The following is a 10,677-nucleotide window of genomic DNA, read 5'->3' as shown; positions in this document are numbered from 1 at the left end:
GTGTTATGATGTTCAGAACTCATCATTTTACTTGATGTTTTTTGATTGTCAACATTACTTAGGTGTGTGTGTCAAGTATTAAAATAGATGTGCCTCCCTCACTGGTATACAATGGAGTACAATGTATTTGGCTTTGTAATTTGCAAAAGGGTTAAAAGGCAAAGTTTGCACTGTGTATTTTGCTTAAAGTATGTAGATTAAGTTTAAGATTGTCTAAAAAACCAAGTTCAAACCAAATAAAAGATCACAAAACTAAGTTAAGAGAACTTTTTTTTACTGCAGAAAATGTTACTTTTTTAGTGCAACAAGTTTCCATGAATTTTTAAGTTTAATTAACTTGTCCAGGCTTTACAGTGTAGGGTCCAAAATTAAAAACAAAGAAAGGTTATGATGTAAAATGGTCAATAATATTTAAGATTCTGCAAATGTAAGCAATTCTGAACATATCGATTTAACCACTGGAGTTTTATGGATTACTTTCATGCTGGCTTTATGTGATGTTTGGAGCTTCAAAATTTTGGCCTTGGTTCACTTGCATTGTGAGGACCTACAGTTGAAATATACTTTAAAAAACAAACTTTGTTTGTGTTCAGCAGAAGAATGAAAGTCATAGACATTTGGGATGACATGAGAGGGGGGTAAATAATGAGAGAATATTTTATTTTTTGAGTGAACTATTAGCCTACTATATGTTAATGTCCTCACTACGGACAATTTTCGTGACGAACTGGACGTTTTAAATGTGCACGCCCACGGCTAAATATTATATTATATTCTCTTAACAATATTATCTTATTTAGTGTAGTCCGTACGGCATACACGAAATTTTGTTTAACAGGTTATATTAGCCTAGTGGCTAACCATAAAGGTGAATACACAAACGCCTTATCACCAAGTCCACTAGATGGCAGCACTTAGGTCATGTGCTCTTGGTGGTTTACAACAACAAGAGAACCCAACCGGGCAACTGTATACTTATCACGCTTTGCGACATAATTTAAAATAAATATCAATACATTCATCTAATCCCAGTTTTAAATAATAAGCAGAGATGTCAGGAATACCCCCAGATTCGAGGCAGCCCGCCACTTTATCGGTGGAGAAAACTTAAGTCGAAAAGTAGACATTTATAAAGGAATGAGCCACCTCTTGATACCACTTGAGATTATTGTTTTAACAATGTTTTCTTTATTAATACATGGGTACATGCTAGAAGTAAAGATTTGCTGTATGTTTGCATAAAGAGTACAGAAGGGCGCTGATTTCACCACTTTCCTCACTTCATGTTGTCGTGTCAGTATGGGAACTATCACGCACCAAATACTTGCAAGAATTGGACAGAAGAGGATATTACAACAACACAAAGTTCCATCGCATCATCAGAGACTTCGTGGTTCAAGGGGGCGATCCAACGATCCCTATATACGTGATCGTAGATGGATATTACTGCCCAAAATTGGTTCCTATTTCACACTTGGCACGTGTACCTACATTTACATTCACAGTTCTTTTTTTGTTGATGTACGTATTCATTTATTAATAACATTACGTTTCATTCAAAGCTCACACATATTTTATTCATTCATCTAATTATTTTTGCAAGGCAGTTCATTAAAGGTAAGTATGTAAGATTCAGAAACCCTTGTTATTTATGACACCTGTGGCCGTTAAGTGAACTGCAGCCAACTACATGTTGCTCCTAATGCAGTCAATGTTGGCATTAGCTAGCCATCTTTATCAATAGCTGTTAGCTAAATTTGATGGATTATGACAGTAGCTGTTGATAAAATAAACTGTACATTATAAATATGTTGACACAATTCAGCTGTCATTTTGATATATCGATGCACTATTGTTTTATAATAATAGATTGTATATATTATCTGTTACATTACACTAATGAATGGGTCTTTTTGCATTATCTTGAACATTGTCTAGCATTCATTTGATGTGTTATTGTAGTTTACCTGGCTGAATAATTTCAGATTAACATTGTTTATGTCAGTTACTGTGAATCAGTATACCTGACTTTTAGTATAAAGATCGTTGAAATTATTTAAAAGTTACGAAGCAAGGTAGCATCAGCATTAGCAGGCAAGATCAAGTTAGCTAAAATTACACAGATCAGTCTTTATGGCACTACATTTCACATGCTTTGCAGTAGAGCCTGGCCGATAGGGGATTTTTGAGACCGATTTTAGAGGGGAAAATTCACTGATAACTGATATGGTGGCCGATATAGTTCATTTTTGAGCTGGAATGAAAACAGACCTTTGTGTTTCTTTTCTGTGGATTGTTCAACGATTTTGCAACGATATGACTATGCAAAGGTCAGAAGGCTGCCTTTTGTTTCATAAACAATTTTTTTTTTATCAAAGAGTATTTTACATTATTATTATACATTGTAAACAAATTCTAGAAATGAACACTGAGAACATAAAGCATAAATAAAAATACAATAAATAGCTTAAAATACATCAGAACTGTATGTTCGGTATCAGTCAGTTGCTGACCATTTAAATTAAGAATAAATAAAAATACAGTAAATAGCTAATAAACATCATTACTGTTTAGTATGTCAATTGCTGACTATTAAAATAAAGAATAAATTCAAATATTATAAATAGATAAATAAACATCAGTACTGTATGTTTAGTATCGGTCAAATGCTGAACATTAAAATAAACAATAAATTCAAATAAAATAAATAGCTAAATAAACATCAGTACTGTATGTTTAGTATCAGTAAAATGCTGACTATATTAATACAGCAGCGGTGTTGCACCGTATTCTGCTATACAATTTCAGAGGAAACGTTCAACAGTGGAAAACCAGACTTTTAAATATTACATTTTATAAATGTTATGACTGGAATTCTTCGGTTGAAGGGGGTACCAAACTGTGAATCCTGAACAAAACAGTTTGGTGAATACATGTTTACACATTAGCTTCCACTCAACTGACAAGGGATGAAAGTAGCTACGTGGTTAGCTAGTTAGCTGTGAGCTAGTTGTCATGGAGAGCAAAAGATAGACTTTATTTTCTTTCCAGCATTGCGTCTCACCAACTAGGTAACAACGTAGCATGAAATAAACACTCAACAGACACAATTCACCACGCACCATTGTCTGCTGAGCTGCAAAAAGATGCTCTGATGTTTACTTTTCAATGTAGTACATTACTGACTGCACTGACAAATTATAGCTGGCTAACATAACAAACAGATGTGATATGGTTGTCAGGGACAGGGTTAGCGTTATATTAATTATATTGAAAAGGGAAAATGATGGGGTCATTGTTTATTAACTTTCCATTGTGTATTTCACAAACTAGTTAGCAACTTACCAAAAAGACACTGCTTAACACTGCACCGCTTAACTCCGCCCTGTCTGCAGAGCCACCATCAGTTCAGAGTCTGCTCTGTAAACAATGGAGTCAGAATGCGCTCTGCTGGACAAACTATGTTATGACACCAATACTAATGCACTGTTTTCTGACAGAGGCTACGGTAACTCAGATAACCCCTCTGTACAATTGTAGTGAGCAGAATAGCATCTCAGAATACACAGCACGTTGAACCTTGAGGTGGATGGGCTATAACAGTAGAAGACCACAAGTTCCACTTCTGTCAGCCAAAAACAGAAAGATGAGGCTGCAGTGAGCCAACCATCTGTGTACCTGTGTAGATACGTCAGACCAGGCAGCGTTTTTCCAAGTCAAGTGGTTTTTATTGTCGTTCAACCATATACAGTTAGTACAGTGCACAGCGAAACGAGACAACGTTCCTCCAGGACCAGGGTGCTACATAAATCAACATAGGACAAACACAGAACCACATGAGACTACACAGACTAAATAGACCTACACATTCCTACATAAAGTTCACGTGCAAACGTGTGCAAAAAGTACGGGACATTACAATAATTACTAAAAAGGAAGTGGACTATAGGCACAGTGAGAAATAGTGCAGCACCGACCAGTGCACATTTCTAATCTGAATAGTGCAAAAAGATGCCACTTTCTAAAAATGCCGAATGTAAGTATAACATACTATGAAAGAGTGTTCTATGGACATAGCAGTTATCGAGGTAGCAGCCAGGTATAAAGTGACAATGAATTAAGTGCAACTCTGGACATGTGCAAAATCCAGTTTTTAACTGTCCATTTTTGGTGAGTCTGTGCCCACTGCAGCCTCAGCTTTCTGTTCTTGGCTGACAGTAGTGGAACCTGATGTGGTCTTCTACTGTTGTAGCCCATCCGCCTCAATGTTCGACATGTTGTGCATTCTGAGATGCTATTCTGCTCACAACGTTTCCGCAGAACTGCCACTCACTGAATGTTTTTTGTTTTTGGCATCATTCTGAGGAAACTAAATACTGTTGTACACAACAATCTGAGGAGATCAGCAGTTACAGAAATACTCAAACCAGCACATCTGATAGTCACATGAATAAGTAGGTGTACCTAATAAAGTGGTCACTGAGTGTTTTTACTTGGTAAATGAAAGGGACCAGATTTAGTGTGAATTTCCTGTCATGCCATGTTTAACCATTAAGAGTGTTATTTATGTAAACCTTTAATTCTGCAGGCCGTGGTGGTGCGTCTATATATGGCAAGCAGTTTGAGGACGAATTGCATCCAGAGTTGAGATTCACTGGTGGGTTGTTTTAGAAACAATGACCCATCATGATTGGTAAACCACAAGAAAAAGCACTTCATTGCTTGGACAATATTTTGCTTATGTGCAAATTGGATTAATAGCCATTTATTGCATTCATGGACATACATTTTATTAAAGTGCATAGAGTTGGGTTACAACTGTTCTGGAATCAACAAATGCTTGATTTTTCAGTGGTTCCTAAATCTGTAGAGAATCTGTATTTATGAAATGTTCTCTTAAGCCATTATATAATATTAAATATAATCACATGTAATCTTTTTTATTATTATTTCAATGGCCTGTCTGTTTTCAAATACATTTTTTTTATTATTGTTTTATGTGATTGTATATTGTAGGTGCTGGTATTCTTGCAATGGCCAGGACCAGATACAAATGGAAGCCAGTTCTTCCTCACATTTGCTCTTACACAATGGCTGGATGGGAAACACAGTATTTTTGGACAGGTATGCCAGGGCATTGGGGTTCTTAATTGCATTGGCATGGTTGAAACCAATAGTCAGGATCGGCCTGTGGATGACATTAAAATTCTCAGAGTGACTCTGCCTAACTAAGATTTATGTGTGCTATAGATTTTCTGTTTTATTTTTGTAAGGCCATTTTTTTTACATTAAACTTTTTTAAAGTTTTCATAAAATATGCTCTCTGGAGTTTTGAGTGTTTTGTTTCGTGTTCTGATGTGTCTGTGTTTTGATCAGTAATTCTTCTTTCTGGTCAGAAATCATTGTTTAAACCGCATATCCAGTCCAACAGTTTTTTTTCTTCTTCTGCTCACTATTTTGTGGCCAGATATTAAGATCATTTTCCCAGTTCAAATCCATGGTCGCATGGTGGTGTATGTAGAAATGTTAATTTCTACAGAAAAATCAATTGTATGAACAATTTCAGTCAGGATTTAGGCCCCATCACATTACAGAAACCGCACTTATCAAAGATACAAATGACTTGCTCTTATCATCTGATCGGGGCTGCATTTCTCTTCTAGTGCTTTTAGATCTTATTGCTGCCATCGTCAAGATAGATCATGACATTCTCTTGAACAGGCTGGAGAATTATGTTGGCATTCATGAACTCAAGACTAGATTATTGTAATGCATTACTGGGAGGATGTCCAGCAAGTTCAATAAATATACTTCATTTGGTTCAAAATGCAGCTGCCGGAGTGCTGACTAGAACCAAGAAATATGATCATATTAGCCCAAATTTATCATCTTTACATTGGCTACCTGTTAAATTTTAATTTAAATTCTGTTAACTTCATACAAAGCTTTGAATGGTCTAGCTCCACAGTCATATTCATTACAATCATAAATTCTGGCTCGTTAATAATTCCAATAATAATTTGGGATTCATATCCCGAGCTTGCCAGATCCAGCTCCATTCCTGCTTGGTGTCGGACTCCATTGCGATGTGTCGCTGAGAGATGATGACGACAAACTACAGACGGTGCTAGCCAGACATCACTTTTCTTTTACTTCAGAGGATAAACTGATACCAACTCCCAACTGTAAGACATTGGATACTATATATGCCACTGCCTGAACCTTGGACCTCAACAAAATGACCTGCAGGTTGAACTGTGATCCACCTCATCATTTATTTCTGCCTGCATCACCTTTGTCTATTGATGGACTATCATTTAATTGCCAAAAAAAGTCTTCATCAGCCAGCTAACAAAGGACAATGCATCTATGTGAACTTCTGCAGTTAATCCAGGATGGACTTTAAAGACATGTCATTAATCTTAAAGTTCATAAAAAATATATATATAATTTTAAAACTAGACCTTAACGCTTAATTTACAAATTTAAAACCATGACTTGGACTGCACATAAATAACTAATATTGGCATTATATTCATGTTGTTTAGCCAGAGGGGAACTGGCTCCCACAGTGAGTCTGGTTTCTCCCAAGGTTATTTTGCTCCATTAACCAACATCTTATGGAGTTTTGTGTTCCTTGGCACAGTCGACTTAAGATTGCTCACAGGGGTTATAAATACAATTGTTATTTAAATGTATACACATTTTACAATCATATTTAATCAAACTACAAAGACGTTTTTTTTTAATGCATGATTAAAAAATGTGTTGTGAAAAGCACTATACAAATAAAAATTACTTGACTTGGTGTCATAACAATATGAATTTTGGTGAGAAACTCTTATTGTTTTGTGTGCATTCCTCAATGTATTGCCAGGCCCCATTTTTAAATGCCTCCGTTTGATTAGATTATAAAACATTTCATTCCTTTGTGCTGATTTCATCCAATATCACTTGAATCCTGGGTTTGATGTTTCTTGATCCTAGACTTCAAAGAGTTTTTTTATTGAAAACTCTTAATTGTTTAACTTGCAACTCTGTCCAGGGTTGAACTTAATCTGTTTATGAAAAATAAAATGTAAAGAAAAACATTGAGATTATGACTTACAGATTCCTATTATTGTTGGCATCTAAAACCCCTAAAATGTGCTTATTATCTGTATCAAGAGTTCCTAAGATGTTTATATTTCAGTTATTCTCCATTCTGTTCTATGGACTCTTATTTTGAATTGGTTTTGTGTCATCCTTCCTTCGGTTAACCCGGACTACACTCCCATAATGCACTGCCCTCATCACTGCCATCTGTTCCCAATCCTCCTCACCTGTTCTCCATTCCCTCACCTGGACCCGCTTGTATAAATACCCTCCTGTTGTATTCATTCCTTGTCAGTTCTTGAATTGTTACTTTGTAGTGTTCCACTTCAGCGTATTTCCTAGATGTATTATTACTTGTATGTTATTTGTTTCACTCTAGCGTTTTCTATTAAAAGTCTAAAGTTACTCCTGCGTCTCCTCTCTTCCACTCCACAAACTACCGTGACATTCTAATTTTCACGAGGGTCAATGACCAGAGAAAAAGTTATTTTTCTTTGTACAGTTTCCCTCTAAAATGCATGAAACACATCTCAAAGTCTTTCCTTTCACCACACAAAGACAAAAGATATACATACTTTTGATATGAAATCTGGAAGTCAAACATTTTGGCTATGTGAATAGGTTGTAAATAAATATATAAAATATATAATTTGTTTTGCCATTTACATTTTACCTATTGTTTTCTCTATATAATGAATCTAATAAAAAATATATGCAAGCGATAATGAGGGACTTACAGAAGACAGCTTCTCAAAATAAATTAAATGTCAGGACATAACTCAAGGATAAATGTATTTGATTCTTCTGGTAACTGACCAAACTTTTGATTTAAGTCACATAAAAAGTTGCCTATGCATAACCATATCTAACATTATATATATTTTAGAAAAAAGCTTGTATTACACAGAATAAATAGTACATTCTTTAAAAAAAAAAAAAAAAGGGTAATACTACAGTTGCATTAGGCATCATGAACAAACAATATATTTAGTAATCTTTATTAGTTAATAAAAATACATTTGTTCATGGTAGTTCATAGCATATTAACTAATGTTAACAAATGGAACCTAAAATGTTACCAAAATGGGTTTATCTCTCTGTCCATGGCTTGTATTTTCAAACACATTTAGCACATTTCAGCACATTGCACATAGACCACTCAATGTATTTGAAATTCTGAATATCACTGAACAAAAGACTAAAATTGCAATAAAGGATAATCATATGGATCAAATAAAAGCAATGCCTGAAGGCTTAATATGTCTCATAACAGGTGAACTTGCATGAAAAATAAATGAATAAATTAACAGAATATCTAATTACATGTCCCCTGAAGTCACTTCCAATTTAAAAACTCGTGATTGGTTTGCTGTTCAATATGTCTCATGGAAGGCAGTGTAATTATGTACTGTATAGGTTTGTATAAAAGTATCTGCATCTACAAGACTGAGGAGAAATGAGATGTTGCATATAAGGCTTGCATCTCTTTCATTAGTTCTTTGTGAAGCCTAAAAAATTATTATTTGGCTGTTTGTTTCTGGTACTTTTTTTTTTAAACTAATTTATTTTTCATAAGGATATATATATACACATAAGGAAATATATATTTTTTTAAATGTACCCACTAGTTTTGTTTTCGAAAGGCAATGTAAACTTGACTAAAAAGCTGATTACAATTTAGAAACACTTGGCTAAATGGCAGTTGAGCACTAAAGGTTGTTGGTAGTCTTTTCTCTGTCAGTAAATGATGAGTGTCTCTAAGACTGAGGCAGATCCTTTGCTGGAGAGCATGCCAACTAGTCTGTTTGACTGGAGTCTGTTTGAGAGAAACACACACACACACATATATATTTGTTTTGCTATCCATGTGACATTTAATTCCTTGGGAAATAATACTAAATGGTGAGTTGTCTGCTAAAGGTTTAAGAAATACGTCTGGACATTAGCATATATTGCTGTAATAATATATTTTCAAAGGTATTTTTTCTTTATTGTCACCATCCATGTCCAAGATTAGTTGATGATACAACAAGATTGTCAACCAGGTTGTTATTTAAACATTGTCTCTTTTACAGTTACTAAATAACCTAAACTGTGCACATAACATACAAAATGTAAAAAACAATATAATGTTTAGTGCTTATTTCTGTACTTTTGACCAAGAATACAGGTACACATTTTTTATTTATTTTTGCAAAATTGAAATCTTATACTTAAAGAAAGGAAACTCAGAAAAGCATTACATTCATATAAAAAAAGATGTATTTATTATTTATTTAAAAATATTATCAATAAATAATACTTACTTTCTACAATGTCCCCTCCCCCTTATACAGTTTGTAGATCATGGTGATGGGGATAAGGGAGAGAGAGGATACAGCCAGGAACCAGCCAATAGTGTATGCCCACCATGGATACACATATGTGTAATTTTGTATTTTTTCCCCTCCCCTTTTCTCCCCAATTTTCCATGCCCAATTCTGTATCTAGGCCCTCGTGGTTGCAGAGTGACTCGCCTCAATCCGGGTGGTGGAGGAAAAATCTCAGTTGCCTTCGCATTTGAAACCGTCAATATGTGCATCTTATCGTATGGCTTGTTGAGTGCGTTACCTCGGAGACCTAGCACGTGTGGAGGCTCACGCTATTCTCTGCGGCATCCAAGCACAACCCACCAGCGAGAGCGAGAACCACATTATAGTGACCACGAGGAGGTTAACCCAACGTGACTCTACCCACCCAAGCAACCAGGTCAATTGGTTCCTTAGGAAGCCTGACGAGTCACTCAGTGCATATGTGTTATTAAACTTTAGGGTTCTGTACTTGATGAGACAGAAGATAAAATTGCACTATGGGATGTAAAGATTATTACAGGTTTGATCAGAAAGCAGTTTAGGAAGAGTATAGCATGTCACACCGAAATAAATGAAATACCTGAAGAAAGTTTACATGTTTTTGAACTACCCCCATATGGGGTTGTATAATGTAAGCAATAACTAAAATATGTGGTAGACTGTTTAAAGTGCTATTATTTTACCTTCTAACAGAAAAAAAAAATTTGCTTAAAGGTTGTGTGCTAGCAAGAGATGACAAACTTAATAGGCCTACGCAGACAGAGGGGGTGAAATAGAGCCAGCAGTTCTTCATCACAGGCCAGGGCTTGTAGCCAATCATATCTTCTATATTCTCATAGATTCGGTCAGCACCTTGGAGAGAGGCAGCTTAATTTTAAGCACATGCTATAACACATTAAATCCCATGAAAAAGTGGTACATACAATTTACTGTGTGGTTCTTTCATTGTACACGCCATATACCCAGCCAATGGCCACAGATTGGTAGGTTGCTAGGAACAGGAGAGTGGCTCCACTACATACGTAATGGTCAAACAACTGAATGATATACAGGCCACCCTGTAAAAAAAAGAGAATAGTATACTGTAACGATAAATTAATCATTTATTTCAAGATGCAAATGTTGTTCCAAAATTGTATGACACTTTTTTATATATAAATATAAACTCAGTCACCATTTGCCATTACTGCATCTTTTGTCCATACAATGAAAGTGAAAAGTGACTCGGGTT

General features: G+C 35.3%; 1 pseudogene; it reads left to right on the top strand.

Annotated features, from left to right (window-relative positions):
* The first annotated feature begins 1,188 nt into the window (after positions 1 to 1,188).
* Positions 1,189 to 5,232, top strand: LOC127653699 (peptidyl-prolyl cis-trans isomerase-like 1; annotated as a pseudogene).
* The last annotated feature ends 5,445 nt before the right edge of the window (positions 5,233 to 10,677 follow it).

Source organism: Xyrauchen texanus, chromosome 13, assembly GCF_025860055.1.
Source record: "Xyrauchen texanus isolate HMW12.3.18 chromosome 13, RBS_HiC_50CHRs, whole genome shotgun sequence".
NCBI classification, from domain to species: domain Eukaryota; kingdom Metazoa; phylum Chordata; class Actinopteri; order Cypriniformes; family Catostomidae; genus Xyrauchen; species Xyrauchen texanus.
Note: the sequence above shows the minus strand (reverse complement) of the source record. Positions and strands in the feature narration are given on the sequence as shown.